Source organism: Muntiacus reevesi, chromosome 3 (genome assembly GCF_963930625.1).
Source record: "Muntiacus reevesi chromosome 3, mMunRee1.1, whole genome shotgun sequence".
NCBI classification, from domain to species: domain Eukaryota; kingdom Metazoa; phylum Chordata; class Mammalia; order Artiodactyla; family Cervidae; genus Muntiacus; species Muntiacus reevesi.
The window spans coordinates 269,072,885-269,094,279 of NC_089251.1; the positions used below are offsets into that span (position 1 = coordinate 269,072,885).

A 21,395-nucleotide genomic window follows, 5' to 3' on the forward strand; every position below is an offset into this window, starting at 1 on the left:
AACACAAGATTGTGAAGCTTCAACGGACGATTTAGCCTAACAGTGAATAAAAGAATCACTAAAATCGCTTATCCTTTCTTGGGCTATTACATTTCTTACCCTCACAAAGCCTTCTTTTAAAACCAGGACCACTTCTCAATTCTTTCCCTGGATCTAGTATACATATGTCCCTCCGTCTGCCCCCCCCCCTCCAAAAAAAGGTTAGAGACCGAAGACTCGCTGTAGTCAGAAAAGGATTAATTTAGATGAAGAATCACTTGCCGTCACTGGCACCATTCCTCAAAACCATCAAAGTCTCCTGGGGGCTGGATCCCCCCGACAAGATGAACAAAATCCACTGGCGTCTGGATAGCAAGCTTTTCTCTGTAAGTCTATAAGCCTGGGAAAGCTTTCCAGACAGTTAAAAAGACTTCTCAAGGAAGCAAAAGGTCGAGACCAGGAAGATGGGGAGGTGACTAAAACAGGCAGACGACCCACCCACCTAACGCAAAGGAGGGACCGCTTGCAAGGGCTGACGCTTCAGCAGGAGGCAGGAAAGGTTGCGGAGGGCGGCCGGCACTGCGACCCCCGGCCCCTGCGTGGGAATGGAGGGCACGCAAAGTCAGGGGCCAGCCGGAGGCCTGGAGCGGGGCGCGGAGAGGGGGCGGGACGTGGAGACAAAGCAGCGGTGGACTCCGGCTGAACACCACCAGGGTCTGAGCCACGGCGGGGCAAAGCCGAGAAAGCTTTGCCCCAAGAGGAGACACCGAAGCTTGCAGCTTCACCCACCTGCCAGACGCTCGCCCCGCGGACAGAAGCACGGACGCAGCCCGGGCGCTTCCTCTCCTGCCGGACACAGCCCCTGCCGCCGCCGGAGCTCCGGACCCGACAGCACAGGGCGGTAGCGAAGTAGGCAAAGCGGCGACCGCACTCGAGCAGACGGGGGTGTACGTAGGGGGCGCCGGGGGGCTCGGGAAGGCAGCTCTGTGCTTGACCTTCCTCACCGGTGGCCAACGGCGCTCCCTGGGAACAGCATCCCGCCTCGGCCCGCTGCAGCGGCCGGGCTTCCTGCGGCCACAACCCGCCCCCGCGCTACTCGGCCGCCGCCATCTTGTCGGAGGCGGGAAAGACCGCACTGCGCAGGCGCGCGCCGACGCTGCCGGCTCCCCGCCATAACGCGCAGGCGCGGGGGGCGCTTCCCACCCCACCCCCCACCCCCACCCGCCGAGGCCGTCTTCCGCAAAGCCGTCTGCTCCCTCGCACGGGTGCTGCCAAGCTTAGTGGCCAGCCACAAACTGCACCGCAGCCGAGTTAATAGACCCTTCTGCGCACCTCACAGTCAGTCATTGTGTAAAACCCTATCTGTGTGCCAGGTCCCGGGACAGGCTCTGGTGAAAGATTAGTAAAACGCGGCTTCAGCGCTAACTGCCACTGCTGCTAAATCGCTTCAGTTGTGTCCGACTCTGTACCACCCCATAGATGGCAGGTCACCAGGCTCCCCGGTCCCTGGGATTCTCCAGGCAAGAACACTGGAGTGGGTTGCCATTTCCTTCTCCAATGCATGAAACTGAAAGTGAACTCGCTCAGCCCTGTCCGACTCTTAGCAACCCCATGCAATGCAGCCCACCAGGTTCCTCCGTCCATGGGATTTTCCAGATGAGAGTATTGGAGTGGGGTGCCATCACCTTCTCCGTCCAGTGCTAAAGGTGTTCCTAATCTAGTGAAAAAGGACGGGGATGAACGAGTGATTTCCACAATTCTTGTTTGTTACCTGCACGCCACCTTCGCTCTCTTGCCCCTTTGATTTTAATAACTGAAAACATACCTCTTCCAGGAAGTCCTTACTCTCACACAATTTGGTTAGTTCTTTTCTAATACCTCGCCTTACCTCTTTAAGCTTTATTTCATTCATTGTAAATTCAACAAGTACTATTTGAGTTTCATTTATAGTCTAGATATGGTTCTAGGTTATAGCAATAAGAAATATAAACTCATGGGACTTCTATTTTAGGGGAGAGTATAAAACAAACAAACAAAAAAAACAAACTTCAAAAAATCAACGAAATAACATTTCATAGTGGTGAGGGATGGGAAGAGGAAAATACCACCAAAGTTAATGTTGGGTGAGGGGTGGTAATTAGCAATCTCTCTCCAGAGATGACACTTGATCTGAGGCCTGACTGACCACTGGGGCCAGAAGCTATGAGAATCATCCAGGCAGAGCGTTCTAGACAGAAGAACAGCAAATGCAGCACACCTCTCATTCTTGAGGTGGGAGTGAGACCAGCACATAAAGGACAGAAAGACTAGGTGATGTGGACACCTGGGGAGGATATGTGGGGGGGCGGGGGGGGGGACAGGGGCAGTTTAGGTGGAACATTGAGGCCATGGTAAGAAACTGGATTTTTACCCGATGGCAGCCCCTCCATCTTGCTGACACTGCCAGAACTCCTCCTCAAACACTTCTAGCTCCTGACTGCCTCGCTGGACATGCTGATTCCACTGTCTTGAAGACACTTGCTCTTGTTCTTTACACATCTAGCTTCTCATCTTTCAGGTTTCAGTTTAAATGTCACCTCAGAAAGGCCATCCTTCCTAAACTAAGTATCCCACCTGCCCTTTCATTAGTCTCCATCATTGCACCTGATCATTTCTTTATGGGCACTGAACATATTTTTCAATTATATATTCATTGCTTCTTCACCATTCAGTTCACTAAACTGAACTCCATCAGGGAGGGAAGATGTTTCACTTACTAGTGAATACTCCATGCCTAGCACCATGCCTGGCATGAATGATCACTCAATATGTGTTTGCTGTTTTTAGGAATGTCGAGTTTGTCAGCACTTAAGTAGCCAGGGGTATACTCCATTGTTTTACACTGGTTTTTAAAAATAAATGCAAGTCATTTCCTGTTTATATACCCTCTGCTAGACTATAAATAAGAACTTTGGCAGAGAGAGAGAGGAAGAGAATGAGATGAAGAGTAGGTGAGGGGTAGTGTGCAAAGATTGTATTTTGCATATATTTGCAGGGCTGGGAGGTGGAAGGCTTCGATTTAGTGAAGCACCTGTTACATGTGTCCTGCGTTTGGCTTAATGGTCACTACAGCCTTGCTAGGTAGTTATCCTTAGTTTTATACATAGCAAACTTGAGAGAGATTAAGTAACTTGCCTAAGGTCCTACATTAAGAGACAGTGCCAACCATAAAGTTCATGCCCTTCCCTTCGAGAGAAACTGGATTTTGAGATGGGTTTGTTTGGTGATTTGATTCTGTGTCATTAGCAGGCTTTTATTAGCCATTTCAGCCACTGTCATTTAAGAATCCCAATCATCCTGCTGTTCTTGTATAGGATCTCAACAAAGGGCCTGATGTGAAATTGCTGAGATTTTTTTTTCTCTTATGCACTATGGCAGGGTTCATTTGACCATTCCCTCTTCATGTCTTTTTAAAATTTGTATTTCTTTTTATTAATAATGTGTACACATTTGATCAAAGGAAAAGAGGAGATACAGAAAAATGTGTGCATTTCCTAAATGCTAGCTGCATCCCCTTGGTAAGGCTTGTTATTTTATGACTCTTTCATCTAGGTCCCAAGTAATCCTTTAGACATCAAAGACAGTTCTCTGGCAAAGAGTGACAGCCTCATCACAACAATCACTTATCCCATTTGCTCATCAAAATTATACACCAACATTTCTCTCCAAACGGGATAGCAGGGGGAAACTACGAGAAAGGATAGGGCCGCTATCCTGTATCCAGGGCCATTCAGCCTTTATATGAAGGCATTCAGTTTTTTTAATATCATTAACTCATGATAGCATACACCTGTCAATCAAACCCAGTTAGTCCATAAGGAAACCAAATAGTAGGTGGGAATACATACTTAACAAGATTCTTCGATCTTCTACCCCCACTGTAGTAGGACTCCTTCTTGAAATAAATTCTGGAATCAAGGCAATGTCTTTGGTTTCTGTGGGATGCTCTCCTCATGGTTACCATCTGTTGTTGGTTGAATATTCTCGCACTCCTCAAAAGATATGTTGAATTCCTAACAAAAAGTACTCAACAATATGAACTTTTTCAGAATAGGATCATTGCCGATGTAATTAAGTTTAAATGAGGCCATACTGGAGTAGGTGGACCCCTAATCCAATAACTAGTGTCCTTCTAAGAAGTCAGCCAAATGGAGGAAGAGACACACGGGGAGAAGGCTGTTTGATGGCAAAGGCAAAGATTGGTGTCGTTCACCTGCAGCCAAGGAACACCAAAGACTGCTGGCCAGCCACCAAAATTGAGGAAGAGGCAAGTGAGGATTGCTCTACAGATTTCAGGGGAAACACAGTCGTGTCAAAAACTTGATATCAGATGTAGAGGCTCCAAAACTGTGAGACAATAAATACCCATTGTTTTAAGCTACCCAGTTCATGGCAATTTGTTACAGCGGCCTTAAAATCTAATACACCCCACTCTCTCCTAGTGTGTGTGTGTGTGTGTGTGTGTATGTGTGTGTGTGTGTGTGTGTGTATGTGTGTGTGTGTGTGTGTGTGTGTGTGTGTTTGTGTGTGAGGACGTGAAGTAAAGAAAAGAGACTGTCAGGGCTTGAAGAAGAGGAAAGAGATGGGGATGGGCTGCCCACTCCAGTATTCTTTCTGGCAAAACCCCATGGGCAAGGGAACGTGATGGGCAATAGCCCATGGGGGTATCAAAGAGTCTGAGATGTCTGCTAAATGATGATTTAGCAGGCACACATGCATGCAAAATATCATTTAAGCCTGTGGCGCTGATATGCAGCTAGTGATGCATTACTGGAGTGGGTTGCAATGACCTCCTCCAAGGGATCTTTCAACCCAGGGATCAAACCCAGGTCTCTTGCATTACAGGCGGATTCTTTACCATCTGAGCCACCCAGGAAGCACTCAGTTCAGTTCAATTCAGTTGCTCAGTCATGTCCGAATCTTTGCTACCCCATGGACTGCAGCCCACCAGGTTCCTCCGTCCATGGGATTTTCCAGATGAGAGTATTGGAGTGGGGTGCCATCACCTTCTCCGTCCAGTGCTAAAGGTGTTCCTAATCTAGTGAAAAAGGACGGGGATGAACGAGTGATTTCCACAATTCTTGTTTGTTACCTGCACGCCAGCTTCGCTCTCTTGCCCCTTTGATTTTAATAACTGAAAACATACCTCTTCCTGGAAGTCCTTACTCTCACACAATTTGGTTAGTTCTTTTCTAATACCTCGCCTTACCTCTTTAAGCTTTATTTCATTCATTGTAAATTCAACAAGTACTATTTGAGTTTCATTTATATTCTAGATATGTGTCTAGGTTATAGCAATAAGAAATATAAACTCATGGGACTTCTATTTTAGGGGAGAGTATAAAACAAACAAACAAAAAAAACAAACTTCAAACAATCAACGAAATAACGTTTCATAGTGGTGAGGGATGGGAAGAGGAAAAAACCACCAAAGTTAATGTTGGGTGAGGGGTGGTAATTAGCGATCTCTCTCCAGAGATGACACTTGATCTGAGGCCTTACTGACCACTGGGGCCAGAAGCTATGAGAATCATCCAGGCAGAGCGTTCTAGACAGAAGAACAGCAAATGCAGCAAACCTCTCATTCTTGAGGTGGGAGTGAGACCAGCACATAAAGGACAGAAAGACTAGGTGATGTGGACACCTATAAGATAAGGTGGACGTTGCAGTACCACAAAAGAACAAATATTACATTGAGGGGTTAAACAGGATGAAAGCATGCATTGTTCACAGTAGACTATATTTGGTCCACCTGAATGATTCATTTGTATATGAAGTCTTTTTGAATCATTAGTAAACAAAAAAACCTAAGGGGAGGGTAAACAAGCCAGCACAGAATAGGTGGAATTGTTTTCTGGTCGAGTTAAAGTAACAATGGAGGTGGCAGCAAGGGCTCTCCAAATTTCTGGCTGTCAAAAAGTTTTACCCTTAGTTGTATAGGACAACATGGGGGGAACAAATTGATTATAATGCCATCTGCTGGGCACCAATGGCCAAGGGAGGGAATCATTATTTTAATTGCTAAGCCTACTGACAGCTCCTAGATTCTGACTTGGATTTGGATTGCTCCAGTCTTGTACCAAATAATTTCCACCTCCCGGTATTCTATAATCTATGTTTGAATTATAAGTACAAGATTTCCATACTGGGTATCCCAGGCGGTTGTCTATAGTTTTCCATATGACATCTGACGGAGCAACATCAATACAATTTGGATATTTTGGTGGAGCATTAAGGAACAAAGATTTATAGGGGTCAAGGACCCCAGGCATATGAGCCTGTAATATCCAAACCAGCCGATCTCCTGTATTGTCTGAAAATTTTGATGCTGGAGAATCTGTCAGAATTGTTTTGGAGGCTCCAACACGTCCCTCCTTAGAGGGAGTGATGAGATCACTTGTATGACTATGGGGGAAGTTAAAGCAAAGGGGAAGGTCATCTGTTAATCCCCTAAAAGTATAGTTAAAATTGATGGGATAATGATCTTTATCATAAGAACTATAGGATCCTCCCAAGAGATGAGGCTGGTCTGTGTTGACCCGTATAGGGTCGCTGTTCCAAGTAACTACTTGGAAGGTCAGGGGACCAGGGAAATATGCCCAGTATTTTTCTGAAGTAGAGGAGGTAGCACTTGCCTGACAAGACAGTAAAGCAAGCATAGCAATAAAAACCCTTTCGGGAGAGGCTGAAGATCCCTGCAGGGAAGCTATTCCCTGTGCTTGATGACAGAGTGACTTAATTTGTCCCCATGTGGGTATGGAGGCTTGTTGAGTTGTCCGCGCAGGACGTCCTGGTGGTCTTCTGCGACGTGAAGGAGTAGGAGGTTGGGCGCCATCTTTCATGCAAAGCCATGACATCTGTTTAGTGGGTGGATCCGCCGTTGGTTCCTCCGGGATCTCTGTTGCCGGTCATTTCCAAGTCTGCTGGACTTCCCGGGTGAGTGACCGAGGCGAGGGCAGAGGAGTGCTCTTCCTCTTTTGTGGCTGAGGCTGCGAGGGAACCGGAGGTCTGGGGGACTTCGACATGGCAAATCAGTCTGTCTGGGATCTAAATTGGCGAGTCAGCACCCTGTGGGAAAATACAAGCATACCCTCGCCCACTGGTTAGCAAGGGATCAGGTCCCTTCCATAGTCCGGAAAGGAGGTCTTTCCACTTTACTAAAGGTTTCATATCTTTTTGTTCTGGGTTCCAGTGACGGAACATAGCTGTTAAACCGGCTTGATCAGCGTTAAGGTTATTGAGCACAAAGAGGGCGTGCTGCAAAACGTGGTGTGGAGAACTGTATTTGAACTGCCCTTCTTGTAATTTAGAAATTTGTGTTTTAAGTGTCTGATGTGCCCTTTCTACAATTGCTTGTCCCTGGGGATTGTAAGGAATTCCTGTAGAGTGGGATATACCGAATTGGGCACAGAAATTTTTAAGGGACTTAGATGTATAAACTGGAGCATTGTCTGTCTTAATTGATTTTGGCATTCCTAAATAGGAAAAACAGGCAAAAAGATGTTGAACTACATCTTTATAGGCTTCTCCCATTCTGGCAGTAGCCACAATGACATGGGAGAAGGTATCTACAGTAACATACACAAAGGATAGTTTTCCAAAAGAAGGAACATGTGTTACATCCATCTGCCAAAGCACATTAGGTAGTAAGCCACGGGGATTTACCCCAAAAAGCAAAGCGGGAACTGAAGTAGGGCAAAGTTGACATGTTCTAACAATCTCGAGTGCAGATTCCCTAGGAATGTGGAACTGGTATTGAAGGGCAGTTGCATTTTGATGATGCATAGCATGTGAGGCTTTAGCATCTTCAAAATCACTGGCCACTATGGTTCGGGTTAGCAAATCTGCCTCTTGGTTAAACGTATGGAGGGGTCCAGGTAAATTAGAATGAGCTCTTATATGTCCAACATAGAATTGTTTTGACCTTTTCCAAATTTGCTGTTGAAGGGTAGATAACAATATAAAAATTGTGGTTTTATTTTCTGGTAAAACAGCCGTTTCAATTTGAGGGAACAACCTAACTACATACTGTGAGTCAGAAAATAAATTAAAAGCCTGGTCTAAAAATTCTTTGAACGCCTCTATCACGGCTGTTAATTCTGCTTTCTGGGCTGATGTTTCCCCAGTATTTAAAACCCTTTTTGAAGTCTGGGTGACAATAGCAGCCTTTCCATTAGAAGACCCATCTGTAAACACCAACATTGCCCCCTCGATAGGGGAAACTTGACACCTTTCTTGAAATATCACCGGATGTCGTGAGAGGAAATTTAATAAAGGACTAGCAAGTAAATGGTGTAAAATTTGTCCTGGATAATTACCAATGACAATCGGCCAGTCTTCATTTAATGATAGAAGGGCATTTAGTTGCTCTTTATTATAAGGCACTATGATTTCAGATGGTTCTTTTCCAAACATTTCAATGCTTCTATGTCTCCCTTTAATTATTAAAGTAGTCACTAGTCCTGGATAACAGGCCACAACCTTTTTGGCCGTGACAGGTAAATGCAACCATTCTAGGGGACCCTCTTGCCAAAGCACCCCTGTAGGGGCCACAGCTGTGGGCAACACTATAAATTGCCATGCCATACTATAATCAAGTCTCTTAATATAATTTTTATCTAAAGCTTCTTCTACCTTCATTAAGGCTTCCCTGGCTGCAGGTGTCAGCATTCTAGCAGAGGTGGGGTCTGGATCCCCTTGAAGAATGTCAAAGAAAGGCTTAAGATCAGAAGTAGTCAACTTTAAAAAGGGCCGAATCCAATTTATATCCCCTAACAACTTTTGATAATCATCTAAAGTAACCAAATTATCTTTTCTAAGCTGCAAAGGTACATGAGTAACTGTTTCATTATTTAGGATTCTTCTCACATATGTTATAGGCATATTCACTTGGATTTTTTCAGGGGCCACCTTTAGGCCCCAGCGATTCAAAGTCTCTTGCAATTTAATCAAAACTTACTGTAAATAAACCCTATCCGGGTGTGCTAGCAATATATCATCCATATAGTGGACTAGATAGACATCCCGATGTTTCTCCCTGATACCTTGTAGGGCAGCGTCCACAAACTTTTGACACAATGTGGGACTATTTTTCATACCCTGGGGAAGAACCTTCCATTGAAATCTCTGATGAGGTTGTCTAAAATTTTCTGAGGGAAGACTAAAGGCAAATCTCTTTTTATCTTGAGGGTCTAAGGGAATAGTAAAGAAGCAATCTTGAAGATCAATCACTATAACATTGTAGCCTTGGGGAACAGCCACAGGGGAGGGAAGGCCAGGCTGTAAGGCTCCCATATCTTACATAGTGGCATTTATTGCTCTTAGATCTTGCAAGAGTCTCCATTTCCCCGATTTTTTTTTTATTACAAAAACTGGCATGTTCCATGGACTATTTGAAGACTCTATATGTCCAGCCTTTAATTGTTCTCTCACTAACTGTCGTGCTGCTGAAAGTTTTTCTGAATTTAAAGGCCATTGTTCCACCCACACCGGATCAGGAGATTTCCAGACTATGGGGTCAGCAGCGAGAACAATGGCCTCTCTTATAAATTTGGATATCTTAAGCCTTGTCTCTCTCTTCTTATTTTTGGGACAACTGGCTCAATTTGTCTCTCTTGATCTTTACTCAGACCCATAAAAGGATTATAACTTATCTGCGACATCTGTGCAGCCACCTTTTCATCTGGGCAATACAGCAAAACTCCCATCTGAGCAAAAATATCTCTCCCAATGAAGGAATTACATAAGGTTGAAAATGTCCCTGGCAGTCTTTATCTACATACCAAAGTAAAATTTGTGAGCTCTTTGTCACTGAAGGTGCTCTACCAATGCCAACCAACTCATTAGCTGTGGTTTGAGTTGGCCAAGCACTGGGCCAGTCACTGCCCGCAATACAGGAAATGTCTGCTCCCGTGTCTAGCAGGCCAGTCACCTTTTTACCATTAACTAGAATTGTCTTCATAGGTCTTTTTTGAGTAACTTGTGTAACCCAAAAGGCATAATCACTTGAATCAGACCCCCTGTCCCAACACTTGGCAGCTGAAGCTGCTTTTCTTGTGTCAGCATGACAAGGTAGCATCAGCAACTGAGCTATTTTCTGTCCTTTATAGATTTGAATAGTCTTAGTGGGGGGAGACACCATTATTTGAATTTCACCAGTATAGTCTGAGTCTATGACTTCTGGAATCACTGTGATCCCATGTAAGGATGTGGGGCTCCTGCCTATTAATAGTCCCATCGTTTCTCTAGGCAAAGGGCCATGAACACCAGTGGGAACTTTCACAGCGGTGGAGTCAGGTGTTAGTATTGTTGTGACGGTGGAACAGAGGTCCAGTCCTGCACTGCTTGGGGTTGCTCTGATGAGTTCTGTGACGGGACGAAGGGTATGAATGGGTTTAATGTCGTTGCCCCAATATTCAAGCCTGAAAAGGTTTAGAAGTGTAAGCAGGGGCGTTGTCAGTTTTAAGACATTAAGATAGCACAAGTCTAACAGTGAGGGGTTATTTTTGGTAGAAGCAGAATGAGCTTTTATATGTACCATAATCTTAAATAACACTTATTTATTGAAAGATTCATTCTAAGAAAACTTTTTTCTCTTAACATAGAGAGTAGACTAAATTCCAGTCTGTTACCAATTTACTGGATAGCAAACAAACAAATTTTTTTAGTTAATCTTAGAAAAGTCTTTTTATAAATCTCGAAGAACTAGCAGTATTTTTTTAAAAGGCATGAGAGTGAAACCATACAAGGCATGTTTAAAATCTAATTAAATTGTAGCCTGGTCATTGCTGTGACTTCTAACACTTTAACGTGATAGCTAAAATTATAACTGACAATATTTTACCAGGACATATCAGATTTTCATGAATTTCACATAATTTCTAGGATATCTATATAAGTAACATCAACCATACAATATAACCTGAAGATTTATCACTCCTCCAACAGTAATTCCCATGCAATTTAACAGGTCAAATGAACTCAGGTAGTTTAATAGCTCTTTGGGATGTCTCAGGGGCCCTCTGAAGCATCCCAAAGTCAGCTAGAAGTCAAGTTATTTAGGCAGTTTTGTCAATAAATATCAAAAGGGTTTATAGTACTCTGTCAGGTAGAATCATATAGATCACTGTGAAATAATATATTTACTTAGCCAAAGTAAAAAAGATTTTAAAGGTAAACATAGAACAGACCACTTTAGAGGTAAAGAAACTTAAAATCCATTATCAAAGGCAGTTCAACGTCTCAAGAAAACTTGTATTTATGCACAAAACTCTTCCCTTGGAGTGTACTTTCCATCAAGCCTTCTTAACACTTTTTGTACCCATTACTTTGTTCTCCCATCCTGAAACAGCCACCTGTAAGTCAGACTTACTTTCTTTTCCCTTCGTAAAATGTAACTTTATTTTTTATACCTTTTTTACTGAACACACACATCCTACTTTCTTTAAGCAACCAAGAATTTACCTTTATATTAGCACTCTATAGATTGGTGAACATAAATACCAGTGATAATTTCTAAAAAATTTCTAATGAACATCTCAGGATGGCATCAAACATTATTTATTAATAGTCTAAAATCTTTAGTTTCTCTGTAAGTTAGTATTCAGTAATGAATGTTTCAGAATCTTATTTTATTTGGAAATGACCAAGCTATTTAATAAACTTCTGCTATTAGTTTAGCACAACTTTAGAAATTTAGGTTACCAAAACCTAGAGAAACTGTTTTAGACAGATATTTTTAATCTTAATAAAGTTTAAAAGCTCATATCTCACTTACCTTCTTTTTTTTTAAGTTTCTTACTTGAGGTACTTTCCTTGCTGACAAACTTGTAACAGATATTACAGTATAACAACATTTAACTTATAATAAACCTAGGCATAATGAAAATATTTTACTAGATGTTAATTACTCTAAGACATGTCTATATTAGATAGGTCAACAAACAAACATTAATATCAGGTATTTAATATTGAATATTTTTTAGTTTACCTGAACCTGGAATTTATTGTTTAATTTAGAATTATTTGATTTGTAAGCACTTACCTTTTTTTTTTTAAGCCAATTAAATAGAGCTCTTTTACAAATTAACCTAAAAAATACTACCCAAAGACAAATATATACCAAGACATATTTAGACAGACACAGTGCGAGATCTAGCTTCATATTTTAAGTTTGGTGATGAATTAGATATTATAATATAAAATTTACTAGTTTATAAAAAAGTTGAAATAAATAAAAATTTTTAAAGGCTTTTCCCCTTTTTCTCTCAGTCTCAGGAGTTAGAGATGGTCTAGATAAGTGTTCCCTGGTCTCAAGGCACAGGGAAAGAAAATCAAGTTCTAACAAAAAGCAAAATAGCCATCAAAAATCACAACACAGAACACAGAGTTAAAACACACACATATAAACCTGGCAGTCCTCATCAGACACTCCCTTAAATACAAGAATACAGTCTCTCAGAAAACCTTCTAGATAGACACAGAACTTCAGATGTCTTCAAAGATTTTAAGGAGGAAAGGAAAAGGAGAAGGAGGAGGAGGCGGGAAAGGGGGGGGCAAAAAGGGTGGCCTTACAGACGTCTCCTGCCACCTGCAGGTACCCAGGCATCCAGAGAAGGGAGGACTGGAACTCGGCCCTACCGGAATTCGAGTTCTCTGCCAAGAGGAGGTGATCAGTCTCCAATCCTCAGCTCAAGCTGAGGCCCTTCGACCAAATTACTGGGGGATTAGAAAAACGGGAGGGATAGGAAGGGCTAAGGAGAGGACAGAGAGAGGGAAGGGGAAAGAGGTCAATAAAGTCTCTTGTTCCTTACTAGTCGGGGCACTCTGGCCAGTTGTCTGTGTCAGGAGGAGACCAGGGACAAAAGGGTCCCAGTTGCGGCCGCTGGGTCTGGTCCATTGGCAGGCAAGCTGGCCTCTGAGTACCCTGAGTGGTCAGGATGTCAGTCTCAGGGAAGAAGAGTTCCCACCAGTTGCAGGAAGGGGGACCCCTTCTAGGGCCCGTAACTGAGCTCTTATAAATGAATTGTCGGAGGAGACACATGTGCTGAGAAAGCAAGAGATCTCATTGGAAAGAGCACCGGGGTGGAGGGCAGGAGGGTAAGGGAACCCAGGAGAACTGCTGTCTTCTGGAAAACAAGGACATTGCTCTTGGACAAAGGGGGAAAAGGACTGAACACTGGTCTTTTTAACTTTAATTCCTCTGTAGTTAAGAAGTTGCATTATGATTCCAATAAAAAGTTGTCTTTCTTTTAACTCACTGTTACCCATTTTTGTTGCTAATTAGAAGAAGAAAAAAAGAGAAAAAAGGAAGAGGCTTAATTTAGAGAAGGAAACTGAAACGTACCCACTTTTCTTACCCTACCTTTCTTATGTAGGGGGGCCTGTAGCGCCCTAGTAGGGTTGTAAAGAAGAAACCTAAAGCCTACCCACTTTCCTCACCCTACCTATCTTATGCAGGGGGCCCTGCAGCACCCTAGTGGGGTCCTAGCCGTCCTGAAAACTGAACAATGGGGGGGGGGGGGGCTTACCCTCGGGTTCCCTGTTCGTGGTGCCACTTGCCGGGATCCAGCCTCGACATGATCCAGGGGGTACCCTCAGGATGAACGGCGTCGGCGAGAGAGAGAGAGAGAGACGTGAGACTAGCCTTGATAGGCCCAAGTCTGTGTTTTACTTTCTGACAACCGGTTTTATACCCTTTCACAGAATGTTTTTAAGGTACAAGATGTTTACTCATGATTTCACAGGATTAGCATTACATCATTTTGAATTTTAGGAAAAGCAGGATTTTTTTGCTTTCTAATTCTATAGTAATTTTTAGCACATGATCTTCTGGCCTTGAGGCTATTAACATTTTATGCAGGTCAAGTGATTGTAAACCTATTTTCCGATTTTATGGTGACCTTAACTGAAAGGTAACAGGGTCATAGGGAAACAGTACAGAGTAGAATTATATTCTTGTTAATACAAAAATTAATCTTACTGCAAAAGTTGTCAGTTGCGTTTATCTAAGAAGTTTACCCCATACAGACTCTGTGGCTTCAGTGAGGCAACTTCTGCCTAGTATTCCTGGCTAACAATTAACAACCGTCTCATTGTTACCACACTAGGGCTAAGTTCTTATTTGTCTAGATCTTTAACTATATTAACAATGGTTTTTATAACACAACCTTAGCACATTAAAGGCAAAAATACAGCAAGCAAAACACAGCAAGCAAATCACAACCCAATAACCACCTATAGAATAATTTTCTTATGTTTTCTAATAGGACTCCTTTACCCCTTAAAAGGGCTCTATGTCTATTAGGGCTTTTATATAATCAGGTTCTTCATGCTATTTTATGATTAGGATATTATAAGCAATCATGCATATTAGTACCAAGCGCATAAATGCATTTGGCTAACAAAACTACCAGCAGAGGTGTTTGAATTAAAACACTCCTTTCACCCTGAATAATCTCATAAAAAACTACCACCTGGGAAACTTATTGATTAAAGTTCTAAATTGATTCTTATTTGGGAAGAGATCGGGGAAGGCCTTCCTGTCTGTGTCAGAGAAATTAGGGAGTAGTCCATTGAGGCAGGCATCAGAAAGACAGATATCATCTTTAAGGTTAGAGCCGGGGGCAGCTTTTCAAAATCCCTGAAAACCTGATCTGCCTTGCCTGTCAGGCTTTCTCCTCGTGACCTTGTCATGGGTGGGATCTTGTGAACTAGCCTTTTCGAAAACCCCTGAAAACCTGATTCGTCTTGCCCATCAGGTTTTCTCCCTCATGGCCTTGTTAGGGGTAGGGTTTCGTGAGCTGACTTTTTCGAAACCCCTGAAAACCTGATTCGCCTTGCCTGTCAGGATTTCTCCCCTATGGCCTTTTTAGGGGTAGGGTCTCATGTGTTGGCTCCCGGCAACAGGCGGTGCTGCTGGGCTTGCCCAGGAGCTGCCTGACAGACTCTGGCTCACCCGAGCTCTCTGACGGTGCAGGGGGCAGGAACAGACGTGTGCATGTGGTTCTGCCTTGGCCTGGGAGTGTGGAGCCCCTCGCTGGCCCCCAGGCTCAGGGGCAAGGACCCTGAGAGAGGACCACCCTGAGGCGTTTTTTCTTAATAGAAAAATACTGCAAAAATTGTTTAAAGTATCTAGAAATATAGGCAGGGCCAGTGTCTGTTTTAACAGAACTAGGAGTTTATGGTGGAGGTTTCTGTATCTAGGAATACAAAAACTCAATATTTAGAATCAGAGACTATATTAATGGGGTAAGGATATAGGCAAATAACTTGAATAAGAGCATATAATTTATTTCATTGAGCAGAATGAAATTTAGTGTAAAAGACTTGTATTTTTCAACAGACCAGAAAGAAGCTTCGGCGTTTTTTAGTCCCATTTATATAAAAAAACCTCAGCTTGTGGTATAGGCTGTGAGTTGATAATGCGAGAAATAATAAATCTAGTGTTTTTGAAGAAATTTCACAGCTTACCAGAAGGATCATGATATGAAATTTTTCTACAGTATTTTAGAAAAGTTATTTGGAAACCAGTATATGTTGGTAATGTGTTCTCAAATCGAGACTTATTCGTAATAAGGTTTTATTAAAGTATAAAGGAGATAGAGAAAGCCTCTGACATAGGCATCAGAAGGGGGCGGAAAGAGTGTCCCCCTGCTAGTCTTTGGCCAGATGTCATATAACTACCAGCAGTCTGTTAATTAGAGAAAGGAAATGTCTCAAAACTGAAGAGAATAGCACCAGGCCCCTCACCTACAACATGTACTCTGCGAAAACCTAAGCACCCGGTGAGTTGTCTCGGCCACAAAATGATTGACATGAATCTTGAAGAAAGGCAGGTTTTCTAGCAAATACACTTTCATTCACATAACTTAAGAGAACATTTGCATGAGTAAACATACCAGTTTGTCAAGTCTGAATATGAGTCTTAGGCAGAACCAACTTGAAGACAGAGTCTGGGGTAAATGTATAGCACATTAACACAGTATTTTAAGAGAAACCTCTTTGCAAATTCATATAGAGAAGAAAAATTATACATACATATATATATATATATACACTTACTACAACTGACTTCCAGTTAGCTGTGGTAGAACAGGAAAAAGAATATCCAACTCTGTATTCTTAACATTATGAAAATATTATTCGTTTTATTGTTTACAGTCATCCAATTCTAACTTTCTGAAGTAAGCATTCAGAAAAATAAAAAAACTGTCTAACTACTAGGCGGTCTCCCATCCAAGTACTAACCAGGCCCGAACCTGCTCAGCTTCCCAGATCAGAGGAGACAGGGCACGTTCAGGGTGGTATGTCCTTAGACCGAGGCAGCTGCCAGGCGCCCTAAGAGCTCTGCATTGCACCTCCCTTTTTGTTCTGACCTGCTGGTCGGGCCTTGAACCGCAGCTCTCCACGGGGGGCGCGCGCTGCACTTGAGCCAGCCGCACGACCCGTGACTGGACTCTGGCCGGCCAGGCCCTGCAGCTCGGAGAGCAGCCGACACCGCCCCAGCCCCGCACACCGCCACCCCCAGCCAGCACCCGCCTGGCCCGGCCCGGGGCGCTTCTGGGAACCTGAGCGGCCTTGCGAGCCTGCGGGAGCTGGGTGGGGCAGCGAGCGGCGCCGCACCGCTCCCCCCCCCACCGCCCCCCACCATCCCGTTTGCTACTCAGGGTTCACGTGGCTCCGGAGGTGTGTCGCTTTGGCCCGGGGCCGCGGTCCTCGGAGCCTCCTGCGGGACACCTTTTCGGGATGGGTAGAAGCATTTCCCACTACAGACAAAAGAGCCCACACAGTGGCCCAAATCCTCCTCACAGAAATTATCCCCAGGTTTGGCCTGCCTTCATCCCTACAGTCTGATAATGGCCCAGAATTTACATCCAAGGGCACCCAACAACTTCCTCAATTCTTACAGACACCCTGGAAATTTCACATTCCATACCCTCCCCGGTCCTCAGGAAAGGTAGAAAGGATGAGTAGAACAATCAAAAAAACCCTTACCAAACTAACCCTCGAGGTACATCTGAATTGGAGTAAACTTTTACCAATTGTTTTCCTCAGAATACAGGCTTTGCCCAGAAAGCCCCTGGGGCTGAGCCCCTTTGAGGTGATGTATGGAAGGCCCAGGCTCCCTCCTGGACTCCCCCCTGAGCCTCCTCCCATACCAAGCTTCCTACACTCCCCCCTCTGCTGACGCAACTCCGCAATGCCCTCTGGAAATACATCAGTCACAATCTGCCTGCCCCTGACCCCCAAGCCTCCCTGCCCCCTTTACAAATTGGGGACATGGCCTATCTGTCTGATCATCCCCAGGGTGACCTAACCCCACAGTGGCAGGGACCATTCAAAGTCATCCTCCTTGCCCCAACTGCAGCTAAACTCAAAAAGGTCGCCTCCTGGGTACACCTCTCTCGTCTAAAATGGGTCACCTCCAATCCTGCGCTGCCCTCCTTAAATGACACCTATCAGGTCTCCCGCACAGCACCCACCTCCTTAAAATTCACCCAGCGACAACCCCTGCCAACTATCGGAGAGGACACTGAATGACCTGGACTCTCTTCAACCTACAACTGCTCCTGACCCAACTACTACAAGACCTCTGGATCAGCGCCCCAACAGGAACTTCCTTCAAAGACCTGACTGCACTGGTGTCTCAACTGTGGCTCCAGGGAACCTTCTACAACCTGACTCCAGACGAAACTGATTTCTTTACTCTCATTCTCTACATCATTCTACATCCTAATGAGCACTGTTCCTCCTCAGATTCAAATCACCACCAACTTGGGGCCTTCTGCCCCTCACCCTGACTGACCTCTCCCTGTCTCTCTAACTATAGCTGCACTCCTAATCTTAATCCTTGCTGTAGGCCTAGTAACTGTCTCCCCTCAGGACTGGCCACCTATTCTTCATCTTTCCGTGGGTATCGCCTACATTGCTAGCTGGGTTCTACTCCTAGGGTGCTATTTCCTCTGTACTGTCTAACTAACAGCCCCATGACTCCCCTGCTCCTTATCCTTGCTGCACTCCCCAGCCTCCTGGCTACTCCCTGCCCCTGCTCAGACATTTATTCCTACGTACATTCCTCATGTTACAATACAGCTCCAAAACCATGCACCATGACATGAACCTCGGGGGCGGGAAGTCCAAATCCCTACTCACTGTCAAAGTACAAAAGAGAGGGAGTTTCATGAGTACCTGCCATAAGCCAAATGGAAGAAACATATGTTTCTATCCCATTACCCACTGGGGGTACTCAGACGGGGGTGGGGTACTAGATCAAAATCGGGAAAAGAAACAAGAACAAGTTACAAAGAACATAATTTCCCGGTTACAGTTGACCCCTGAGCCTTACAAACACCTAGACCTCCTTTCCCAATTACGGCCTCTCCTAAAACCTACCTCTGGCAACCAACACCTTCCCCGCCTTCTCAACTCTTCCTTTCAATTCTTCCAGTACACACCACACACATCCCAGTGTTGGATATGCATGTCACTCTCTCCCTCACCACACAGAGCCATTCCCTTACCCTCAACCTGGCTGTCACAGGGCAACTGTACTTCCCCTTCCCAACAGAAAACTACACAACTCATTGGGCCAGTCTCTGACAATGTCCTTACTCTCAGCCTCTTCAAACCTAACCTGTATTGACTACTCTAGTCCCAACTGCACTGGTCTTACAAACTCCACTCCCTCCTTCTGTTCCACTTGGGTTCTCTGGAACAGCACAAATAATTGCACCAATCCAGGAATCTTCATTCTCTGTGGGACCTATGCATATTCATGCCTCTCCTTAGACCCCCGTGGACCCTGCATCTTGGTCTTCCTGACCCCAGGCCTAACATTCCTCGAAGAGGGAGAGCTAGAACAAAGAGTTTACCCCCCAAGGGGAACTTTCCCACAGAAAAAGATGAGCTGTCATCGCCCCCCCCCCCTCCTGGTTGGGACTGGCATAGATAGCAGCAGCCCTAAGGCACCGGGATGGGAGGCATCTCGACCTCTGCCCATTTCTATTACAAGCTGTCCCAAGAACTTAATGAAGACATGGAGCAGGTAGTAGAGTCCTTCGTTTCAATCCCAAAACAAATTAACTCATTAGCTTCTGTGGCCCTACAAAATAGGCGAGCCCTGGACCTTCTCACTGCAGAAAAGGGAGGGACCTGCCTTTTCCTAGGAGAGGACTGCTGCTATTTTGCTAATGAAACGGGGATAGTCCAGGGTCGAGTCAGAGAACTTAGAGACAGAATTGAATGCCGCAGAAAGAGTTAGAAAACCTTTACATTCCCCAAAACCTGTTCCCACAGATCCTCCCTTGGCTGCTCCCTTTCTGGGGCCATTAGTATTTATCATTCTATTCCTCTTATCTGGACCCTGTCTCTTTAATCTCTTTCAAAGGTTTCTCCAAGAACGGATTCGGGCCATCTCTTGAGATCAGGTCAAGACTGTTTTCTTCTTCTCGAGAGCCTCACCTCAAGCTCAGAAAAAAGGAGACTGTGGGCCCTAGGACGATCCTCCATTCCAGACCCAAAACCGTCGCACCATCCGGCAGGAAGTAGCCAGAGAGATAAGGCGCCCTTCTCCCCCCCCCCCCTTTTTTTTTTATGATTTCAGGGTCTGGAATGAAGGAGTCTTTTGGGCCTAGAAAAGAGAGCAACAGTCTCAAAGGCCCCTTGCTGAATCATCTAACTTTGGAGAAAACAAAGCATAATTTTAGTTCCATCCTGATGCTCCAGGCCAGTTGCATCTATCTGGGACTTATCACCCCCTGTCCGGAAACCTACCACCCCCTACACCCGCCCAGAAGACTTATCACCCTCTGCCCAACTATAGAGTGTCATTTCAACAAAAGAATACTTAAAATATCCCGCCTGATTGACGTTTCCCTTATTGCTTCCACAAACCTCCCTATAAGTATGAAGCCTCCCTGATCCCTCTCGGTGCTCAGCCTTGTCGTTAGGCCGACTGTCGCCCCTCCTTGCCTGAACAAAGGCAACCTACTTCTGTTGAGGTCGGCTCTCCTTTTCTGCCTGGCCGGAACTATGCCTTACAGATGTCACTGAGGGTGGTGCTTTCTGGAGATCTTTAGCGCAGCCATGGCCTGTATTGGAACGTCTTCCTCTTAGGGCTTTTGTTGTTTCCATTTTGAATGTCGGGGGCCCCCTTGGGTCGAATTTTCCGAGGAAAAAGTTTGTTGGATCCACCTGGGGAAATACAAGCATATCCTTTTCCCTGTAAGATTAGTTTCCCAGATTTCCATTGTTTCATTAACCCGTCTTGGTACCAAATGGGCAGGGGAAGAGACGTGTCCTTCAGTTCCTCGAAATGCCTTTCTGCCCTGGTTAAAATATTTCCCTGTGGCAGGTTTAAAAACTTTAAAATGAATAAAGCTGTATTAACAATAGTGATGGGTTGAGAAAATATCTTATGTTGGAATCTAGTAAAGTCTGCTCTGGATAAGGAAGACAGCAGTGTTCCTGTGTATTCCCCTTTCTTTAAGTTCTTTTTATTTGTAACTTTAGTGTGTGAGGTGCTCGTTCGACTATGTCTCGTGTCTGTGGATTATAAGGAACACTTATAATATGTTTAATAGAAAAAGATTGTAAAAATTGTTTAAAGTATCTAGAAATATAGGCAGGGCCAGTGTCTGTTTTAATAGAACTAGGAGTTTATGGTGGAGGTTTCTGTATCTAGTAAAACAAAAACTGAATATTTAGCACCAGAGACGTTATTAATCGGGTAAGGATATAAGCAAATAACTTGAATAAGAGCATATAATTAATTTTGTTGAGCAGAATGAAATTTAGTGTAAAAGACTTTGTATTTTTTAAGAGGCCAGAAAGAAAGAAGCTTTGGCATTTTTAGTCCCATAAGAATCACCTGGGCCACTTACTGGATTTCATTTTGTTATCTAGTGCCTAGCACAGTTTCTAGGACAGAGTTGGAAATTAATAAATGTGTACATTCCTGGTATTATAGTCTAAAACTTGCAACACTAATAGTTGCAAACTTAAATGACCCTAATGGTTGTAGAATTTTCTTGCATCTACAAAAGACAGTCCTAGCTGACTGGGCTTAGGAATTTTTCTTCATCTACTTGGGACTTCTTTCCTCCTATCCCTCACTGTCAGATCCCTTGTGCTACCTGACTGCATCTATCCACAGTCTACACACCTAGTTTCTTCTTTGGCTCCAACGCAAAGTCAGAGGCTAGGAGTGAGAAGGTAATCCCCTGTGGCTACATCCCCACAGTAACACCCCCATAGGCCCCATCCTGCTCCTCACCTGAAAGCCCCTGCCATAGCTCCTGGGATGAAATGCCCCGGGTAGCCTTCCTACCTGAAGAAGGAAGAGGAACAAATACTGAGTCCAGATTTCACTTGGAAAT

At 44.3% G+C, this 21,395-nt stretch overlaps 1 long non-coding RNA gene across 1 annotated transcript; it reads right to left on the reverse strand.

Moving 5' to 3' along the window:
- Nucleotides 1-5,386: 5,386 nt before the first annotated feature.
- Nucleotides 5,387-14,133, reverse strand: LOC136165512 (uncharacterized). The gene is made up of 2 exons (XR_010662535.1): nt 13,548-14,133; nt 5,387-7,086 (listed from the first exon to the last, which is right to left on the reverse strand). It is a non-coding gene; the product is annotated as an uncharacterized lncRNA (long non-coding RNA).
- Between the last annotated feature and the right edge of the window lie 7,262 nt (nt 14,134-21,395).